The sequence below is a fragment of the Geotrypetes seraphini genome, chromosome 5, assembly GCF_902459505.1.
Source record: "Geotrypetes seraphini chromosome 5, aGeoSer1.1, whole genome shotgun sequence".
Lineage (NCBI taxonomy): Eukaryota > Metazoa > Chordata > Amphibia > Gymnophiona > Dermophiidae > Geotrypetes > Geotrypetes seraphini.
The window spans coordinates 15,914,907-15,936,796 of record NC_047088.1 but is presented as its reverse complement, the minus strand read 5'-3'; positions in this window follow the sequence as shown (position 1 = coordinate 15,936,796).

Below are 21,890 nucleotides of genomic sequence, written 5' to 3'. Positions count from 1 at the left end.
GGTAGTATATATGTGGGGTTGGGGTGGGAAATGTATATCATATGGAATTAGGAATATTGATTAAATAAAGGGGGTATTTATTTTATCTTACAAGAATATTTGATTGTAAATACAAGTGATATGTGAAAATTGTTTTTATTATGTTTAATTCACTTGTTGTAAGAATCAAAAATGAATAAAGATTTACAAAAAAAAAAGAAAGGGTGAGGCCACCAAAACTCACCCAAAACCTACTGTGCAGCCATAAGGGCTATTGGAGTAGTAGACAGGTTGGGGGGAGGGGGAGAGGGTCAGGTTTGGGGGGAGCTTTGGAGGCATTAGGTACTAGTGTGGCAAGTGGTTTAACGTGTGGTATTCTGCGCATTAAACCGCTACCGCGCCTTTGTAAAAGGACCCCTAAGGGCTCCTTTGACTAAGCTGCGATTTTTAGCGCACGCGTGATTTTAGCGTGCGCTAAACCCGCGCTACGCGGCTAGAATTAACGCCAGCTCAGTGCCGGCGTTAAGGTCTAGCGTGAGCTGCAATTCAGCGTGTGCTAAGCGCGCGCTCAAACCGCTATCACAGCATAGTAAAAGGAGCCCTAAAGGACGCTCAATGAAGTTACAGGAAAATATTTTTAAGACCAATAGGAGGACATATTTTTTCACTCAAAGAATGGTTAAGCTCTGAAACGTGTTGCCAAAGGATGTAGTGAACGTAGATTGATTTCAAAAAGGTCTGGCCAAGTTCCTGGAGGAAAAGTCCATAGTCTGCTATTGAGACAGACAAGGGGAAAGCCAATGCCCTGGGGCTGGGAGCATTGAATGTTGCTACTATTTGGGGTTTTTACCAGGTACTTGTGACCTGGATTGGCCGCTGTGGAAATAGGATACTATTATAGCTTTATTTATTTATTAAATTTTCTATACTGTTCTCCCAGGGGAACTCAGAACGGTTTACATGAATTTATTCAGGTACTCAAGCATTTTTCCCTGTCTGTCCCGGTGGGCTCACAATCTATCTAATGTACCTGGGGCAATGGGGCAATTAAGTGACTTGCTCAGAGTCACAAGGAACAGTTGGGGATTTGAACCCACAACCTCTGAGTGCTGAGGCTGTAGCTTTAACCACTGCACCACTCTAGAAATCAAAATGTAGTAAAAGTGAACCAAGTATAGGACAATGAAGCCATTGTGACATCACTGATGAGGTTGGATCTTATTGGTGGACTGAGGCATTATGACATCACAATAACAGCTGTAGTTATCAGAGGCTGAAACTTTTCACACTATTTATTTATTCAGTTTTCTCTACTATTCTCCCAGGGGAGCTCCGAACAATTTACATGATTTTATTCAGGTACTCAAGTATTTTTCCCCTGTCTGTCCCAGTGGGCTCACAATCTACCTGATGTACCTGGGGCAAAGGGGCGATTAAGTGACTTGCCCAGGGTCACAAGGAGCAGCCTGGGTTTGGACCCACACCCTCAGGGTGCTGTTATGTTTTAATTTGCTATTTTTGAAACCTATATCCTAGACGGATATCTATACTGTTAATCTGTAGTTAGTCTAAATCTCAAGGGGGTGTTTTAAAGGTGTGGTTTGGGAAGGACTAGGACAGGCTTATGACTTGGGTGTTTTTCTGCTATAATCAAACATTAAGAATACATCCAGGACACAAGTTAGATGTTTGGGGCTAGACCTGTTTTAATAATGAATAATTGCCAAAAAGTTGCTCTAAGTGAACAAATGACCACTGGAGGGATGTAAGAATGGAACCCCCACCCCCAAGATGTGAATGAAACAGTATATACCTGCCTGTATGACAGCTTCAGATGTTATGGTCAGTCCTAGTAGAGCAGCAAGTTGGCGGTGTAGTCAACCACAGGGATGGGGACTCAAACCCATATCCCACTTTAACCACTACACTTATGGTGGAATCTGTGAGCCTTCTAAAATCCACCCAAATCCTACTGTACGTACATATAGATGCCACCTGTAGGCATAAGAACTATTGGTGTGGTGCACAGTTGAGTCCAGTAGCTTTGGGGTGGATTTTGGAGGGTTCACCATACACAATAAGGTAATTATGATGCAATGTGTACCTGGGACCTTTAATGTGAAGTTCACTGCAGCGCCTCCTCTGGTGCCCCACTGCTCTGCTGGGATGTCTGTGTGGCCAGTCTAGTACAAATGCTGGCCCCCCTCCTACGTCCCAATAGTTTTTGTTGTGTGCTTTTCATGTGGATGTGGTGGTGGGTTATTTGTTTTGGTTTTTTTAATGGTTCATAAAGATAGACACGCAGAGCAAAGACGCACAGGGCACATTTTTAAAAAAAAACAAGCGAGATGTTTTACAGTTTTGAAAATGGACATGTTCGCTACTGGATTTTTGTGTGTCTTCCGCAAAACGTCTAGACTCAGATTTAGACGCCATTTCAAAAATGTCCCTCTGCCTGTGATTTTCTCTGGGAAAACATGACCAAAGTCACCAGAAACAAAAAAAAGGGAGGTTTTAATGAATTTTGTTGGACTAAATAATTTTGCTGTACAAAGGGAAAGAGATGTAATATACTGCCTTTCTGTGGTTACAATTAAAGCAGTTTACATAGTACCTACTTATTTTGCACCTGGGGCAATGAAGTGATAAGTGACTTGCCCAGAATTCCAAGGAGCTGCAGTGGGAATTGAACTCACAACCTCAGGGTGTTGATACAGCTGCTCTAACCACTTGGCCACTTCTCTACTTCCAGTGGTCTACGTTGCTAACTCTCCCCCCTTTAGTGTGAAGAGTTTCAGTCTTTGGTTAACCACAGCTGAGATTGTGATGTCATAATACCTCATTCCACCAATAAGAGTCAACCTCATCAATGATGTCACAATAACTTGATTGTAAAGGGTAAAGGACTTGATATATTGCTTTTTTTGTGTGGTTACAATAAAAGCAGCTGACATATTTATAGACAGGTACTTATCTTGTACCTGGGGCAATGAAGTGATAAGTGACTTGCCCAGAATTCCAAGGAGCTGCGGTGGGAATTGAACTCACAACCTCAGGGTGTTGATTCAGCTGCTCTAACCACTTGGCCACTTCTCTACTTCCAGTGGTCTATGTTGCTAACTCTCCCCCCTTTAGTGTGAAGAGTTTCAGTCTTTGGTTAACCACAGCTGAGATTGTGATGTCATAATACCTCATTCCACCAATAAGAGTCAACCTCATCAATGATGTCACAATAACTTGATTGTAAAGGGTAAAGGACTTGATATATTGCTTTTTTTGTGTGGTTACAATAAAAGCAGTTGACATATTTATAGACAGGTACTTATTTTGTACCTGGGGCCATGAAGTGATAAGTGACTTGCCCAGAATTCCAAGGAGCTGTGGTGGGAATCAACCCCGGTTCCCCAGGATTGAAGTTCACTGCACTAACCATTAGGATACTCCTCCACAACAGGAGATCAGAAAATCATAGACAAACTACGAACAGAACCCATTAACTCAATTTTGATGTTTTGAATCCGTGGTGTGAAAATTGGCCATTGATCTACTATTTTAGCCATATTTTTCTAGAGATGATGACATATGTAAATTCAAAGAATCCTCACTTTGTTATAGCCAGTGGGTGGAAAAGGTGAAAATTTCATACCCAAAGGAAACACGCTTAGTGGACAAACTGGTATGAAGCATTTTGGAAAATCTACAATTGCAATATTGATGATTGCAACAAATGTTTTGAAGTTGTCATGCAGCTATGGATGGATCCATTCAATCATTCTAGGGGTTTGATATACTGTCCTTGAAAAATAGTATAGCAGAGCAGTTATGTTTTAATTAGGTTTTTAAAAATTGTATTACTAATAAGATTTATATATTTTGTCATATATCAAATTGAGTTAATTATATTTTGTACAGCATGTGATAAATGTCTTGTTTAAATATTTATGCATATAATTATTTCACAGATGTATGTATGCAAATTACAGTGTGAGCTTATTTTCTGGAAAACTCTTTTGGGAACTTGGAAAAAACATTAGCTCTAGCCATGATGCTATTCTTGTTATACATTTCCCAACAACTTCTTAGGTGTCTGGACTAAATTTGCAAAACTCCATTAGTTGGGATTGTTTTTTTAAGTGTATCGATATACACTGTTAGAAATGATTAGTAGTTAGAGCAGCACTGTAGTGGAATATTAATCAAGCCTTTGCTCATAAGAACATAAGGATAGCCTTACTGGGTCAGACCAAAGGTCCATCAAGCCCTGTAGCCCATTCTCACTGTGGCCAATCCAGGTCCCTAGTACTTGGCCAAAACCCAAGAATCCTAAAGAATAGTAAGATTCTGGAATTCCAAAGAGTAACAAAAGATTTTGGAACCCCAAAGAGTAGCAACATTCCATGCTACCGATCCAGGGCAAGCAGTGGCTTCCCCCATGTCTTTCTCAATAACAGACTATGGACTTTTCCTCCAGCAAATTGTCCAAATCTTTCTTAAAACCAGCTACGCTATCCGCTCTTACCACAACCTCTGGCAAAGTGTTCCAGAGCTTAACTGTTTTTCCTCCTATTGGTTTTCAAAGTATTTCCCTGTAACTTCATCAAGTGACCCCTAGTCTTTGTAATTTTTGATGGAGTGAAAAATCGATCCACTTGTACCCATTCTACTCCACTCAGGATTTTGTACACTTCTATCATAGCTCCCCTCAGACGTCTCTTTTCTAAGCTGAAGAGCCCTAACCTTTTTAGTCTTTCCTCATACGAGACCATCTTGGTCGCTCTTCTTTGAACCTTTTCTAGCGCTAACACCACTTCTTCCAAGATGGCAAGGGGAAGCGATTTTTAACTGGGAGATTTGGACTCTTCTGCTTACCCAGTTCATGTTTTGCCCCATTCTGTCCATGCCCCAGCACCACTCCACCACCTTCTGCAACTCTGAACAGCTTCAAATCTTGTGGCCCATACTTCCTGCTTGCTAGTTTTGCAGCAAGACATGTTGGCCATAAGATCTGAAACTTCTTGTGGTCGCATGCAGGCAGAGAAAACACTAGCTGGTTGGTTCCTGATTCTCCCATGTTCTGCAGGAGTTTCCTGACTTGGAGCAGAAGGCCCTTCAAAGTGAGAGTTTCCTGCTTAATGCAGGAGACTTGGCATGTCTGCTTCTTGCCCCTCCTAATATGCTCTGGAGTCTCTCCTCTAACTTTACCTAGCTCCTGAGATTTTCTAGGATCACAGATCAGCAGGACTGGATTGGGTTTAGCTCCTTCCTGCAAACAGAGGTATTGCTTTGGAAGCTGATTTGTAAATTCTAATCTTCCTGTAAGCTCTGGTGACAAGGTGTTTTTTTTTTAACTTTGTGCTGAGGTCCTTCAAGTAACAACAGACATGCCAAAGCACATGCATTATGCATGTGACACATGCATTTTTGCCCATTCTCTAGATCACATGGCTATGTGCCCTCCTCTCATGCACTGATGCTACATGCCCCTCAGTCTGGCATTCCTCTTTCTATCTTTCCATGTGGTCTGATGTCCCTCATTCTCCCCCTCCCTGGAATACCATCCTCTACATTTGCTATAATTTGCAGGCAGCATAGGGGTGTTGAAGATAGGTTGTTCCAGGCTTTCCCTCTGTTGCAGCCCACCAAGCAGAAAAAGGAAGTTGCGTCAGAGGAGGCGGGACATGGAGTTTCTGTAACAACAGCCAACTTAGGATCAGAGCTCAAAACAGTTTTACTTAGTATTAGAAAGTAACAAATATATACCTGGTTTACCCTTGTGAGCTTTACAGCATCCTCCATTCAAACGTAAATTGTAGTATCTCTCTGTCTCTCACCCACTCAGCTCTCACCGTACCCACCCCTTCCCTCTTCTTGTGAGACTGCCATTGGAATGCTTTTATGTTTCACTTATACGAGTATATACTGATATTTATCAACATTTGCTTATTTCTGATCTGAAGGTGGGTTACCTTTGAAAGCTAATAAAAAAATATGATGCTAGTCCAATATACAATATATCACAATATTTCTTTTATGTTTTGTTTTATTTTCATATACTGTATTACCAACATAAATTGTGAGAGCGCAGGCTGGAGACCTCCCTCTTTCTGGTCTGGGTCTCAGCCTTTAACTTTCTTCCCCGGTATTCCTGTTCAGGTGAGCTGGTTTGGACTGGTCTGTTGTCCCTTAAAGAGCATTGAGGATTTCTCCTATATACGCCATACTTACCTTTGAAATTTTAAGTGCTGTATGTATTCCAGCCAATGGTTTACCCACAATATTTTCCCCTTTCCTCTGGGACTTTTCAACTTAATTGAGGTCTGAGCCTGGAATCAAAGGGAAATTAACCCTTTCTATTGGTGCCATTACGAGTAATTGTAAAGGACTTTTCCCAGGCAGAAGCCATTTCATGGACAGGAGGAGGCTCTGAAAATAATTTGCTCTAGCCTTCCTTTTTTTCAAAATGTGTTTTATTGAATTTCAGTACAATACAAAAAAGGCGCCACACAGAAAAAATACCAATATATACCACAACAAGCAAACCCCACCAGACCCAATCATCCCAACTCTGCTGTAAAATAGACCTCCAACGGGCCACACAATGATGGATAAAGCATCTTGTAAAACTCAGGGGAGAATCCCTCTGGGCCTGAGACATACCATTCTTTAATTGGTTAACCGCCACCTAAAGTTATTTCCCCTGAATAGTTTGGTTCAATTGCTGCCGCTCCAGGGAAGCCAGACGAGGCACTGCAGCATCAGCCACGTAATCACCCACCTCAGGTCCCCCCAGGGTCTCTACTGAAGAATAAAAGTCAGTATAATAGTTGTAAAAGTCATTCACAATATCAGCAGTCCACGTCACCACCACACCATCCTTAAGAACCAAGCGAGGTATAAAACAATTGGGTTTAGTTAAAGTAGAAAGTAAACAACCTGGCTTATTCTCATATCTGTGATAATGGAACTGAGTATAGTAAAGAGATTTCTGTGTGCGTTCGTGTATAAGTGCATTTAAAGCAACCTGGGTTGCCGCAAGGGCTTCCCAGGACTGAGGTGTGGGCCAAGCAAGGAGTCTCCACTTCAATGCAGCACATTCCTTCTCCAAGGGCAGGATACCCTGAGCCATACGCTTTTTCTGTGCTACTACATATGAAATGATGTCTTCCCTTCCAGAATAGTAACAGGGTATCAATATGTTGAGCGTTAAAGGTGACATAGTTTTCCCACTTTTTATGGAGATACTGCAGAAAATCCTGATTCTTAACCAGATAGGACAGGAAGCGCCATTTCCCCCCCCCCTTCCCCTCATAAAGCAATGAGTCACCCGGTAGAATGTCTATCCAGATTGGACAATGATCTGAAACTGAAAGGGGGCCTACCTCCACAGCTTGAACTTGGGTAAAATAGTGAGCTGAAGTCAGTATGTAATCAATTCTGGAAAACGTGTGGTGTGAGCGCGACTGATGTCTGTAGTCCCTCTTGGTGGTATGGAGAGTGCGCCAGGGATCAATCAAATCCAACATGTCACACCGGTAAGGAATACCTTTAGTCATATTTGCGGGAAGAGATGGGCCCAGACCTGGATCTATCACCTGATTAAGGTCCCCCAACAAGATCAACTGAATCGTCCAATCGCGGAGACCAACTTGAGCAAGAGAAGTAAAGTAGGCATGATCATAGTAATTGGGAGCATATACCACGAGTAAATTAAACATTTGTCCAGACATGAGTACCTTATATAACAGAAATCTTCCAGCGTCATCTTTATGCAACAGCTCTACTGTACCAGGGAATCCCTGCCATACCAAAAGTGCAACCCCTGCCTTTTTATGGTTTGAGGAAGCAGAGAACACCTGACCCACCCACCCTCTCTGCAATTTAGCATGCTCCTCTGCTGTCAATCTAGTTTCTTGGAGGCAAGCCAAATCTGCCCTGTGATGTTTCAAAATTTTTGCACACTTTACAGGGGAAGAAATTCCACACACATTCCAGGAAAGGATTCTGAATGTCTCATAACCCACCAACAAAAACTGCAAACAAAATCACAATCCAATCCTCCCCAGGCACCCATTATCGTAACAACAAATAATAAAGAGAGACACACTGGAGCTTTACATCCGTAAACCATCCCTCCCCAACCCCCACATATCCCAACCCCCCAACACCCCCCTAACACAACAGCCTCCCCCTTCCCCACCAAGAAAACGCAAGGCCATTCTGTCACCAAAACAGCAACAGGACAGCAGAGCATGATACTGATGCCTTCAGTACCAGTAAATAGTGCTCAATAAAACAAAGAACCACCAAAACCTGCAACAGGAGTAATAAAACCAGCAGTCAGGTGGGCCCCACCTAGCCTTTCTTATAAAGTACTTTTTGATTGCTTTTTAGTATATTTATTATCAAAGAAGCAGAAACAGGAGTGCAATTCTTATTTATAGCAACACACTTTAGGTTTCCAACAGGCTGCAATGGAACATATTTAATAATTGAATTGTGTTTTTCTCTAGGGCACTACTTAGTTACAATGTGTGTGTTCTCATGTTTCCACCACATAAACCACAGACATCATTCATTGTTTCTGAAGACTTCCAAGCCATGGCCCCAAAGTGTGAAACAGTGGTCCTTGAAGACATTGCAGATTATAACTCATGATCTGACAATAGCTGTAAGCAGAGGTTCAGTCGCATTTTCATTTTTTGGAAGTCAGAAAATTGACTGTATTTAGCCTTGGAAGGATCCTTGTCATTATACAGTTAGTTTGGACAAAGGTAGACCTCAGTTCTTCAGTTTCAACTTTCTTAGACTAAAATCTACACTGGTCAATTATTTGGGTGGGTTAATCCATTGTAACATAGCACATGATGGCACATAAGGACCAGTTGGTCCATACCATTTGCCCAGGGGTTCTCCCGTCTGGTTCTCTACATCTTTGCGTAAATGACCTTCTCCAAAGACAAGCAAGCATTATATTCTCACACTGCCAAGTGCATTGTCATTTAAAATCTTAGGCAGTGCCCATACTATTTGTGTGCCAGTGCCTTCCCGCCCAACATCAGCTCATGGGACCATCAGTTCTTAGTTTTCTGCAGAGCCAAGAAGCTGTGTCTTTAGTTGCTCTTCCGGGCGTCAAACTTAGGTTATGACTTCTGGCTGTGTATGCAAAAGAGGATACTAAAAGCCAGACAACGTCAGTATGAAAGACTTTTTGGTTCAGCATAAACATTGATCATGGCAGGAGATTCAAGACCGACACACAGTCTACATCAATACAATTTTTGCATATAAAACCAGGTTTTATGCATAGAAATGCCTTTACAAATTGCTATTCCCAAGTAGAAGACATTTTTTGAGTTTAATTGGGCTCCAGAGACCACACAGAATACAACAGAATCGTAGAAATGGGCCAAAGTTGACTTTAGGACGTAATCTACCATCCACCCATGGTGCTTGGGTCTCCATGCAGCAGTGAAGGAGACAGCTCTAACCCTGTTATAGTGAGCCTAGGATCATTCAAAATAAATTTGGCCTCTGAAGGATGATTATGGAAAAAGAAGACAAATAGTAACTCTTACAAAAGTCAATATTTAGAACCCAAAAAGGATTTGTGATAATTAGAAACACTTTCCTGTTTGTCGTTCGAGCTGCTTACAAACAGCAGTTCAGTAATATATGGAAATGTTGGTTATTCACCTTCAACAACTGTCAGACTCAGAACTGGAGTAAGTCTGGGATCAAGTGTACAATTTTCACACATCAGAAAATCTTTCTGAGCTGTGAGACTCTCCAATGAAATGCTTTTAGGTTTCACTTATATATTCTGATGTTTGTGAACATTTGCTCATTTCTGATCTGATGAATGTGTTACCTTTGAAAGCTAACAAAAAAATATATTGTTAGGCCAATAAAAAAGGTATCATCTTATTTCTTTTTTATCTGTTTTTATTTCTATTTATAAACTATAGATCAGGAGTTTTCAACCCAGTCCTCGGGATACACATAACCAGTTGGGTTGTGAGGATACCTACAATGAAGATGCATGAGATAAATTTGCATGTACTACCTCTATTGTATGCAAATCTATCTCAAGCATCTTCATTGTAGGTATCCTCACAACCCAACTGGTTATGTGTATCCCGAGGACTGGGTTGAAAACCCTTGCTTCTAACTATACTCCAGATTCGCTTTCTTGAGCCTTTCCTGCCTTCCTCTGTATCTGTCCCAAACAGGCTTGAATTCTGTCACCATTTTGGTTGCTATCACACCTCCAAATCTAGGCACTCACCCCCATCTCAGTAAAGAAGCATGCTTTCAAATTTCCTAAGCTTTTCTCCTTCCAAATTCACACCATGACCTTTTGCCCTTCAGCTTTTTTTCTGTGAAAAATATGTTTCCTTCCTGAAGCCTGCCAAATATTTGAGCGTTTCTATCACATCCCTTTTCTCTGCTTCTTTCTGCAGTGTATATGTTGCTGCCACATACTGGCACAAGCAGAACCTCTGATTTCCAGGGAAATTACCTGCAGCTGGTTGGCTTTTCCTGCCACCGAAAGCACTGTGTATCACTGGAGAAAAACAGAGCTTGTGAGAAGAAAAAAGAAAGAAGGAAAAAAGAAAAGAAAGAAAGTGTTTTAGCAAATAGCTTGTCACCTGTTTTCATACTTTCAGCTTAGGAGGTAATATTATAAGGAACTTGAGCATATAGAATAACAGTTTATGGGTTCTTATGAAATAACCCTGAGGTATACTTAGCACCTACATTTATGTGAAATATGTGCTCCTGGGGCCAGATATGGCCAGACTGCCACTTCTTCTCATATTTTGTAAAATACCTTACAACAGGTGTAAATGGGTGCACCTACTGGATTTTAGGAATCTGCAGAGATTATTCATCAGGCATTGCTGCATACATATAGGCTCAGAACTAGATTCATTTACCTAGCTTAGGGGGTCCTTTAATTAAGCTGTGGTGAGCACTAGGGTGCACTTACTGCAACTTCCCACAAAATGCGCTCAGACTTTCTGAGGCAGTTTCCTGATGTGCACATCGCATCCTAAAATATATATACCGTATTTGCCGGCGTATAAGATGACTTTTCAGTACCTTAAAATCCTCCCCAAAGTCGGGGGTCGTCTTATACGCTGGGTACTGTTTACATGCCCTTACTTTACGTGCCCTAACATCTCCTTCCTTACCTCCTTACGGTGCTTACGGTACTAGTAAACCTGCCGGGACATCAGCGGGGCCATGGCGGGACATCAGTGTGACAAGGGTGCCAGCTCCTTCATCCTGCGCAGCGGGAAGCAGCGGCACTCTGGCCCCACCCCTTTTCTCTTGACTACGTCTCTCGCACATGCGGCCGTGTGTGGAGTCTAGCCCTTAAGGAAGTTGCGGGGGCGAACAGGAGGCTTTTGAAGGCTTTTAAAGGGAAACTGTCATGCCAGCAAACTTGCTAGGGACTTGCCCGGCACTTGCTCTCTCCCTCTATGTGTTATCTTCCTTCTATCATTGACAGTTTCAGTTTGGTTAACAGTTTAGAAAACAAATAGCATGGCAGCTCCCATGGGTTTATTGTTCTATTCAGCTTTAGTGAATTAATTAAAATTGTTGAAATAAATTCTGATGTTCTTTTAAGTTTTATTTGTTGTGCAGAAGGTGTGCGGAAGAAGGGGTCGTCTTATACGGCGAGTATATAACAAACTCTATATTTTAACTGTAAAAGTTGGGGGGTCGTCTTATACGCCGGCAAATACGGTATTTTTTTCTTTTTTCTTGGAGGTATATTTGGGGGGGCGGACAGCGGGCATTTCTTGTTAATCACTTAGCACAGCTACATTACCATGGGCTTATTAGTGCAGGCTTAAGGCCTGATTCTATAAACCAATGGCTCCCAACCCTGTCCTGGAGGACCACCAGATCAATCGGGTTTTTAGGCTAGCCCTAATGAATATGCATGGAGCAGATCTGCATGCCTATCACTTCCATTAGATGCAAATCTCTCTCATGCATATTCATTAGGGCTAGCCTAAAAACCCAATTGGCCTGGTGGTCCTCTAGGACAGGGTTGGGAACCACTGCTATAAACGGTGCTAGGTACCATCTCTTAGGTTCCATTTATAGAATCAGGCCCAACAGTGCCTAAGCGCTCATAGGCACCAAAAGGCATTGAATCCTTAGGCGCACTGCCATTTAGGCCTAAGTCAAACCACACCCAAAATCCGTCCCGGGTCTTCCCCAACTATGCCTACTTGCTGGTAGGTGCCTACCAAGTAATTAATTTTTTACATTGATTTGTAATTGTATTTTAATGGCACTTTCAATTATCAGCACTGATTAAGTCAATTAAGAAAAAGAGATTAGGCTCTTATCTTATTAATATCTTTTCTAGTGGCTAGGTGTGTCATTCTGGACAGATAATATCCCTATGCTCGGGAGCCGTGCAAAAGGAATCCAGTCCAGCTTTTGAATACCTCCTCCTTCACTAGAGGGCTCTGCTGCCCCCTTCAGTTTGTACAAAAGCAGGTGATAGCTCCATACAGAAATCCATGTGAAGGAGGGGTATGGGAAATCTCCCCAAATACAAATAGAGATGGAAGAGATGTATCAATTGGGGCTTTATTGCAAACAACAGACTACTGACTCAACATGGCCACCTAAGTGCCTTCCTCAGGAGTTAAACTGTTGATATATTATGTTGTTCATGAATAATACATAATACAATAGTTCTCAAATCCCAAACATCACAATATCTTCACTTTTAGAAAAATTGATCTCTACTCTCTTATGTTTGATATTCCGTATAGGTGGTCCCTCCGTTATTTGATTATCCTTTAAATCTCCCCAAACTACAATTCTGTTCTGCTCTGAAAACACAACAAACATGTTAGACACTGCCATTGAACAATCAAAACAGTGAAATAAACATACCAAACAGAAACCTTTATGGAGCTCAAATAATGTGTTATAGCAATAGATAATTCTTCATACCCGTGGAGAGGCATAATCAAAAGAAACGTCTAAGTCCATTTTGGGCCTAAGTCACTAGTCACCCAAAGTTGGCAGTGTTAAAAGGCCATTTCCGAAAAATACGTCCAAAATATTTTTCTTTTTTGATAATCGTCTAAGTATACAGCCAGACCTCTAAGTCTTTATACCCCATTCTCGTCCAAAAATTCATCCAAGTCAAAAACGCCTATAACAAGACCTTTTGGACATGGGAAAGGTCAGCAAAGTGATGGACTGGACACCCAGACATGGCAACACAGTAGTGGGGCACCTTAAAGGGCACTGCTGCAAATTTCACAAAAAGGATGCCATATACACATCTCACCAAAACTCCTTTATAGGTCATGATGAGCCCCCCAAAACACCCCCAAAACCTTCTAGAGCCACCTGTCTACAACCCCAATAGCCCCAGACTACTTAAGCTACCTCTGTGAAGCTCTACTAGGCTTTCTTATGCCAGATGCTGATGTTCTGGAGGCAATGCGCGGCGGCAGCGAAAATGGCGAACAGAATGCTAGGAATAATTAAGAAGGGGATCACGAACAGATCAGAGAAGGTTATCATGCCACTGTACCGGGCCATGGTACGCCCCTACCTGGAATACTGCGTCCAACACTGGTCGCTGTACATGAAAAAGGACACGGTACTACTCGAAAGGGTCCAGAGAAGAGTGACTAAAATGGTTAAGGGGCTGGAGGAGTTGCTGTACAGTGAGATTAGAGAAACTGGGCCTCTTCTCGCTTGAAAAGAGGATGCTGAGAGGGGACATGATTGAAATATTCAAAATAATGAAAGGAATAGACTTCGTAGATAAAGACAGGTTACATAGAAACATAGAAATAGACGGCAGATAAGGGCCACGGCCCATCTAGTCTGCCCACCCTAATGACCCTTCCCTACCTTTGCCCTGTGAATAGATCCCACATGTCGATCCCATTTGGCCTTAAAATCAGGCACGCTGCTGGCCTCAATAATCTGAAGTGGAAGACTATTCCAGCGATCAACCACCCTTTCAGTGAAAAAGAATTTCCTGGTGTCACCTCGAGGTTTCCCGCCCCTGATTTTCCACGTATGCCCTCTTGTTGCCATGGGACCCTTGAAAAAGAAGATATCTTCCTCCGCCTCGATGCGGCCCGTGAGATACTTGAACGTCTCGATCATGTCTCTCCCTCTCTCTGCGCTCCTCGAGCGAGTATAGCTGTAATTTGTCTAGCCGTTCTTCATACGGGAGATCCTTGAGTCCCGAGACCATCCGGGTGGCCATTCTCTGAACTGACTCCAGTCTTAGCAAAGCCTTGCGATAATGCGGCCTCCAGAATTGCACACAGTATTCCAGGTGGGGCCTCAACATGGATCTATACAATGGCATAATGATTGGCAGCCTTCATGTCCTCACTGACGATCACCCCTAAGTCTCATTCTGCTACCATTCTTGTTAGGATCTCACCATTAAGGGTATAAGTCTTGCATGGATTTTGGCTGCCCAGGTGCATAACTTTGCATTTTTTGGCATTGAAGCTGAGTTGCCAGGTTCTAGACCAGCGCTCCAGTAGGAGGTTGTGCATCATGTTGTCGGGCATTGAATCTTCGTCCGTTGTGCATTTGCCCACTACATTACTTAGTTTGGCGTCATCGGCGAATAATGTTATTTTACCTCGAAGCCCTTCTGCCAAGTCTCTTATAAAGATGTTGAATAGGATCGGGCCCAAGACCGAGCCCTGGGGCACTCCACTGATCACCTCCGTCATTTCGGAGGGCGTGCCATTCACCACTACCCTTTGAAGCCTACCTCCAAGCCAGTTCCCAACCCATTTCGTCAATGTGTCGCCCAATCCTATAGAACTCATCTTGCTCAGCAACCTGCGGTGTGGTACGCTATCGAATGCTTTGCTAAAGTCCAGGTATACGATGTCCAGGGACTCCCCAACATCCAGCTTCCCCGTCACCCAGTCAAAGAAGCTGATCAGGTTGGATTGGCATGATCTCCCCTTAATAAATCCATGTTGACGGAGATCCCGTAAATTCTCTTCATTCAGGATCTTATCCAATTGGCGTTTGATTAGAGTTTGCTCACTATTGATGTTAGCCACGGCTGAACCAGTGCAACCAGACCCAAGCTTCCGGGCTCAGATCTTCGACTGAAGATTTTATGCTGCTTATCCTAGGAAAAAGCAGTGCATTTCCCCAAGCCATCTCAATAATGGCCTGTGGCCTTCTCTTTTAGAAAATTATCCAAACCTTTTTTAAACCCTGCTAAGCTAACTGATTTCAACACATTCTCTGGCAATGAATTCCAGAGTTTAATTACAAGTTGTGTGAAGAAATATTTGTTTTAAATCTACTACTGAGTAGCTTCATCGCATGCCCCCTAGTCCTAGTCCATCACCTTGGTGAACGTATGAGGTGCGGTTGCAAGCCAAAGGGAAGGGCCGAGAACTGGTAATGGATTTTCAGGACATGAAATCTCAGGAACTTTCTGTGGTCCAGAAATATGGGAATGGGTAGGAAGGCCTCTGTCAAATCCAGAAAGACTAGAAATTTCCCAGCACCATCGCTACCATGACTGATCACACTGTCTCCATGCAACAGCGAAGAACTTTCAGTGCTACATTGAAGCGCATAAGATCCAGAATGGGTCTGAAATCATCTGAGCCTTTTTTGGGCACAACAAAGTATATGGGTTATCTGTCCCGGTGTCACCGACGCTATAGTCTGAATATCTAACAGCCTCTGAACAGTAACTGAAACCTTGCTTGCTTTCTCTTTTCGCTCTGCAGGGAGTCCACAACCAGTCTGTCAAGGGCTGGGCAAATTCAAGATTATAACCTCTCTGAATGATATCCAGTACCCAATGGTCTGACGAGATTTGCGCCCAGGTCTCTGCATAGTCCAAGAGCCATCCTCCTATCTTCAGAGGAACCACTCTGGACCTGGCGTCATTGTGCTTTCTTGGAGGTTGTAGTGGAATGAGAACTGGAGGCTTGGCTCTGCCTGGGACCTGAGAATCTCTGTCTGGCTCTCTGGAAGGATCTCTGAGAGGAGGCTCCTCCTGAGAACTGCCAAAAGTGCCTGGAGCCACAAAAATTAGACTGCCCAGAGCCTCTAGAGGTTCGCGGTCTGCTGCCAGGTAGAGATTGTCCAGTGCCTTTCTGAACAACATTTGTCCCTTGAAAGGAAGTCTGCTGACAGTAGCCTTAGAGGTGGAATCTCCCGCCCATTGCCTATCCAGAGCATTCTGCAGGCTGAAATCGAATAAGCCAAAACTTTGCTCATGACTCTGATGATGCTGTAGAGCAGGGGTGTCCAAAGTCGATCCTCGAGGGCCGCAATCCAGAGGGGTTTTCAAGATTTCCCCAATGAATATGCATGAGGTCTATGTGCAGGCGCTGCTTCCGATGCATATTCATTGGGGAAATCCAGAAAACCCGAATGGATTGCGGCCCTCGGAGGGACTTTGAGATCCCTGCATTACACATATGGAGGGTAATTCTAGACCAGAGGTGGGCAACTCCAGTCCTTGAGGGCCGCGATCCAGTGGGGTTTTCAAGATTTCCCCAATGAATATGCATGAGGTCTATGTGCAGGCGCTGCTTCCGATGCATATTCATTGGGGAAATCCAGAAAACCCGAATGGATTGCGGCCCTCGGAGGGACTTTGAGATCCCTGCATTACACATATGGAGGGTAATTCTAGACCAGAGGTGGGCAACTCCAGTCCTCGAGGGCCGCGATCCAGTGGGGTTTTCAAGATTTCCCCAATGAATATGCATGAGGTCTATGTGCAGGCGCTGCTTCCGATGCATATTCATTGGGGAAATCCAGAAAACCCGACTGGATTGCGGCCCTCGAGGACCGACTTCGACACCTGTGCTGTAGAGAATATCGGCTACGTAATCCACTCCAGCCTATAAGAGTTGGGCGAAAATGCTCACCCTCCACTAGCTTAAGATTCCGCAATCTGGTATGACAGGTGTGTGTCATAAAGGAAGCTGCTGCAGCTGCTTTGATTCCCAAGGCCAGCAGTTAGGTGTCAATATCGGAGCCTAACAGCATCTAATTCACAAACAGGCGCCTAACTCAAAAACACACCCGTGATCCACCCCAAACCGTGCCCACTTTTAGCATAGGCCCTTTGGGCTAGGCACCTACTTTATAAAGAATTGAGTTTTTCGAGATAGGCGTCTAATTTTCAATTGAATCCAATTAAAGCCATTTATGAGGTATTAATCACCAATATCGGCACCAATTAAGTTAGAATTTATAGAATCAGGGCCTAAAAGTGTGTGAGTAAAATGATGCACAGCATATACTGTGTGCTTTTCAATTTCTATACTCTACTGACCTCTAGTGGTAAGCTTGCCTCCTCCTGGTGTTCCTGTGTGATATACTGTAAGCGTTAACATGCTCTTTCTATTTGTTTTACACAATTGATACATTTAAGGAAGCAGTTTTGAATGCCCCAGTGTTAAAAGCACCTGATCCCACAGAACCTTTCATTTTGAGACCCTCACTAAAATCCTTGAGTCCCATGTCAGCACGCAGCTAGCTTCATACATAAAGCAACACTCCTGCCTTCATACATCCCAATATGGCTTCCGAAAAATGCACAGCACCAAGCTCCTCATCATAACTCTAATCACTAAAATCAAACAGTTGCTAAGCTCGGGTCATCAGGTAATACTACTCCAATTTGATATATCCACAGCATTCGACTCAGTGGACCACCAATTATTCCTAACCAAACTTTCGGAAATCGGAATAATTGGGGCTGTACTGAATTGGTTTGCCAACTTCCTACAAAATCGCGAATACTTGGTCAAAAGGCAAGAATCATATGCCAATCCTTGGAAGGCATTCTGTGGCGTCCCACAAGGCTCCCCTCTATCCCCAATCCTATTCAATTTATTCATGAGCTCGCTGGGACATAGCAAAATGGAAGACGAAACTGTTCTATTTCATGCCGACAACATCCTCCTCCTCATCCCCATACCCAATAACCATCCTAATATTGCCAGAAAAATCTCAAACAATATAGATAAAATTCAAACCTGGGCAATGAACAACAAGCTGAAACTGAACGCCACTAAGACCAAAGCCATTGGTTTCCGCACCGCACAACAGAATGTCATATCTAATCTCGCTCTTTCATCAGGCATCACTCTCATAATGGAAAAATCCATCAGGGTACTAGGCTGCATCTTAGACGACACTCTCAATGGAACCACAAATATCTAGCCTTCGGAAAAAGACCATCTACACTATGCATCAACTGCGACTCACAAGATCATACTTCCACCCACACCACTTTGCTCTGATCGTCCAGATGATGGTCCTGCCTCAACTAGACTATTGCAACTCCGCCTACCTTGGCATCAACACTACTCTTATTCACAAACTGCAACTCATCCAGAACACAGACGTTAGACATCTACAAATTAAATAAATTTGATCCAATCACAACCTTAATCAGGCAACTACATTGGCTCCTAATATTATCCCGATTAATTTTCAAATCGTCATGTATCCTACACCAGATTCTATACGGAAACTCAACAGCCCCTCTCATCCAATTATTCTCTACTGTTTGGTCGACATCAAAAAGAATCCTTAACAGAATCCAACTGAACCTGCCATCCACAAAATACCTTCACTACAAGCAAATTTTCCACTCTATGCTAACTTATCTGGGTGTAAAAACCTGGAATGACCTACAAGAAGCTATCAGGAAAGAGACAAATTACATCACATTCAGAAAGAACCTGAAGACTCACCTCTTTGACAATTAACTGTCTTAGTTTTTGTTTAGTACCCCCTACTTCAATGTCCCTCCTCTTGCTTCTCCATGCCCCCGTCCCCTACATCTTTCCCTTCCTCTGATCTGTCGCCTTGAGCCTGTATGTGCGACTCACAAATGGAAGATTAGATTAGAAAATTAGACATACAGCTTTTCCTATACTTTGTGGTAAGAGCATCCTGTAGGGACATAGGGCTAGATTTACAAAGCTTACCGATCAGTTTGCAACCCCTTTGTGACCCCGACCCAATACACTAACCTCGTGTCCGATCTGATTCTGATCCACGCATGCAAATGAGGGGAAATGAGGGGAAACAGCTCGCAGCTCTGTAAGCATGCGCAGACCATCTACAGACAAGAAGATGAACTGCACATGCTTCAGGATCGCTCACTAGCGATCTGTGTGGTCGGTGGGGGGCGTTCCTCCGATCACCTCCATTTACATGCTGACCCTTGGTGAATTTGTCGGCCTGCCACATATCAGCCACGGATCAGACAGATTAGTGAATCTAGCCCAAAATCTTTGGTAATAATAGCAACTAAACCACAAGATCAGACAGAAAGTTGGAGGACCCAATGTGAATAGATTTGGGGGGCTATTCTGTGGTAATTAGAACACACACTTTCCTTAACTGGGATGGTACCAATTATTATCTAATCACTGCACTCCTCCCTACAATTACTGGTAATCACTGATGAAATGGACTTTGTATTGCTCTAGTAAGCTGGCACAAACAGCACCAGACTGTCGCCCAGATCCTATCTGTAAATTGATGCAGGCCGGCCTAGCAAAGGCCCCAAGGCTGCCTGATGAAACCGGGCTAAACTACTGCTAGTGGAAGCTGTGTGCCAAAGTTAAAAGCATACAGTGAGCTTCCACTAGCAGTGACAGGAGAGGTGTTGCTGGACAGGGAAGGGAGAAGGCGTACTGCTGGACATGGGGAGCAGGGAAGGGAGAAGGGGTACTGCTGGACCTGGCAGAAAGGGAGGGAAAGGAAAGGTGCTACACACTGGAGGGGAGGGTGAGATGGTGCATGGGGAGAGAGCATGTTGGGTTGGGGGGTGGGAAGGATGGTTGCCACTCAAGGGAAGAGGCAAGGACAGAGAGAGAAAGTGTGCAGGAGGGAGAAAGTGTTGGACTCAAGGAGAGGGCGAAATGGATGGGGAGGACATTGGTCCTCGACTTGGCAGCTGGGCTTTAATGCCAAAAAATGTAAGGTCATTCACCTTGGCAGCAAAAACCCATGCAGAACTTACACTCTGAATGGTGAGACCTTAGCTAGGACTAGGGCAGAACGAGATTTGGGAGTAACCATTAGTGAAGACATGAAAACTGCCAAGCAGGTGGAGAAAACTGCATCCAAGGCTAGACAAATGGTGGGATGCATCCGTAGAGGTTTCGTCAGCCGGAGGCCCGAAGTCATAATGTCCCTGTACAGATCCATGGTGAGACCTCATCTTGAATATTGTGTTCAATTCTGGAGACCACATTATCAAAAGAATGTGCGGAGAATCGAGTCGGTTCAGCGAATTACCACCAGGATGGTCTCGGGACTCAAGAACCTCCCATATGAGGAAAGACTGAATAAACTGCAACTATACTCGCTCGAGGAACGTAGAGAGAGGGGGGACATGATTGAGACTTTTAAATATATCACGGGCCGCATCGAGGTGGAAGACGATATCTTCTTTCTTAAAGGACCTTCAACCACAAGAGGTCATCTGCTGAAAATCAAAGGTGGGCAATTTCATGGCGACACCAGGAAGTATTTCTTCACCGAAAGGGTAGTCGATCATTGGAATGAACTTCCATTGCAGGTGATTAACACCAGCAGCATGCTCGATTTCAAAAAGAAATGGGATATGTATGTGGGATCTCTAGCCGGGTGAAGTCTGGGGGTGGGTCATTAGCGTGGGCAGACTTGATGGGCTACAGCCCTTTTCTGCCGTCATATTCTATGTTTCTATGTTTCTATGATAGAAAGGAGGGAAGGAGAAATGTTACACTCTGGGGAAGGGGAGAGTGAAAAGTTGGACTCATGGAGGGAGAGAGAGATAGAGAGATGTTGGTTTGGAGAGGGAAGGAGGACAAGAGGAGAAGCATGCAGGAGGAAGAGAGAAAAAATGTTGGACTGGTGGAAAAGAGGGAGAAATTTTGGACTGGGAGGGGGGCAGAAAAGAGGAAGGGAAAGAGAAATGTTACACTGGGAGGGGGGGAGGAGAGATGACTAAAGGAAGGGAGAGATATCAGACCAGGGAATAGAAGGGAAGGAAGTGAGTCTGGTAGTGCTATAGAAATAATAATAGTAATAATAAGAGAGATGTCAGATTATGGAAAGGAGAGGAGAGAGATGCCAGACTGTGAAGAGGGGAAAGGAAGGAGAGAGATGTCGTCAGATCACTGGGGGGGGGGGGGGGGGGGGAAGATATCAGACCATGGAAATAGAGAGGGAAGGAGAGAGAGATTGTAGATTTTGAGAAGAAAGCAGAAAAATTGAAATATTGAATGTTAAGTTAATGCCAAAGATGGATGCAAGGCAGAAAGTGAAGACCAGGAGAAAAACAGTGAATGGATGAGAAGGCCCTGGAAACAGTTAAAAGCACAGAAAAATAAAGTCACCAGACAACAAAGGTAGGGAAAATGATTTTATATATAGTGATTGAAATGTATCAGGTTTTGAGAATTTATATCTGCTATGTATATTGTGTGTGTATATATGAAAAATGAATGGAAAAAATTACATTACAATTAGTAAAGGGAGTGGGATCTGGGGGGAAGAGCTTCGATGGATCTAGGGCAGGGGTAGGCAATTCCGGTCCTCGAGAGCAGGAGCCAGGTCAGGTTTTCAGGATCTTCACCATGAATATGTATGAGATGGATTTGCATGACATCAGTGTCTCGCAAACTTTTTCGAGCCAGCTGATCTAAGACAGACAAGCAGGATGTCATGAATACAGTTAAGGAGAACAAAAGCAAAGATGCCAAGTTGTGCGAGAGTCATGGATTTCTGACCACCCCATCATGATGCATTATGGGCACGGGGGAGTTGCAGCACTGGTTTCAAGGGCAGGACCAGGCACTACAAATCCCACAGTGCTTTGGGATGGACGC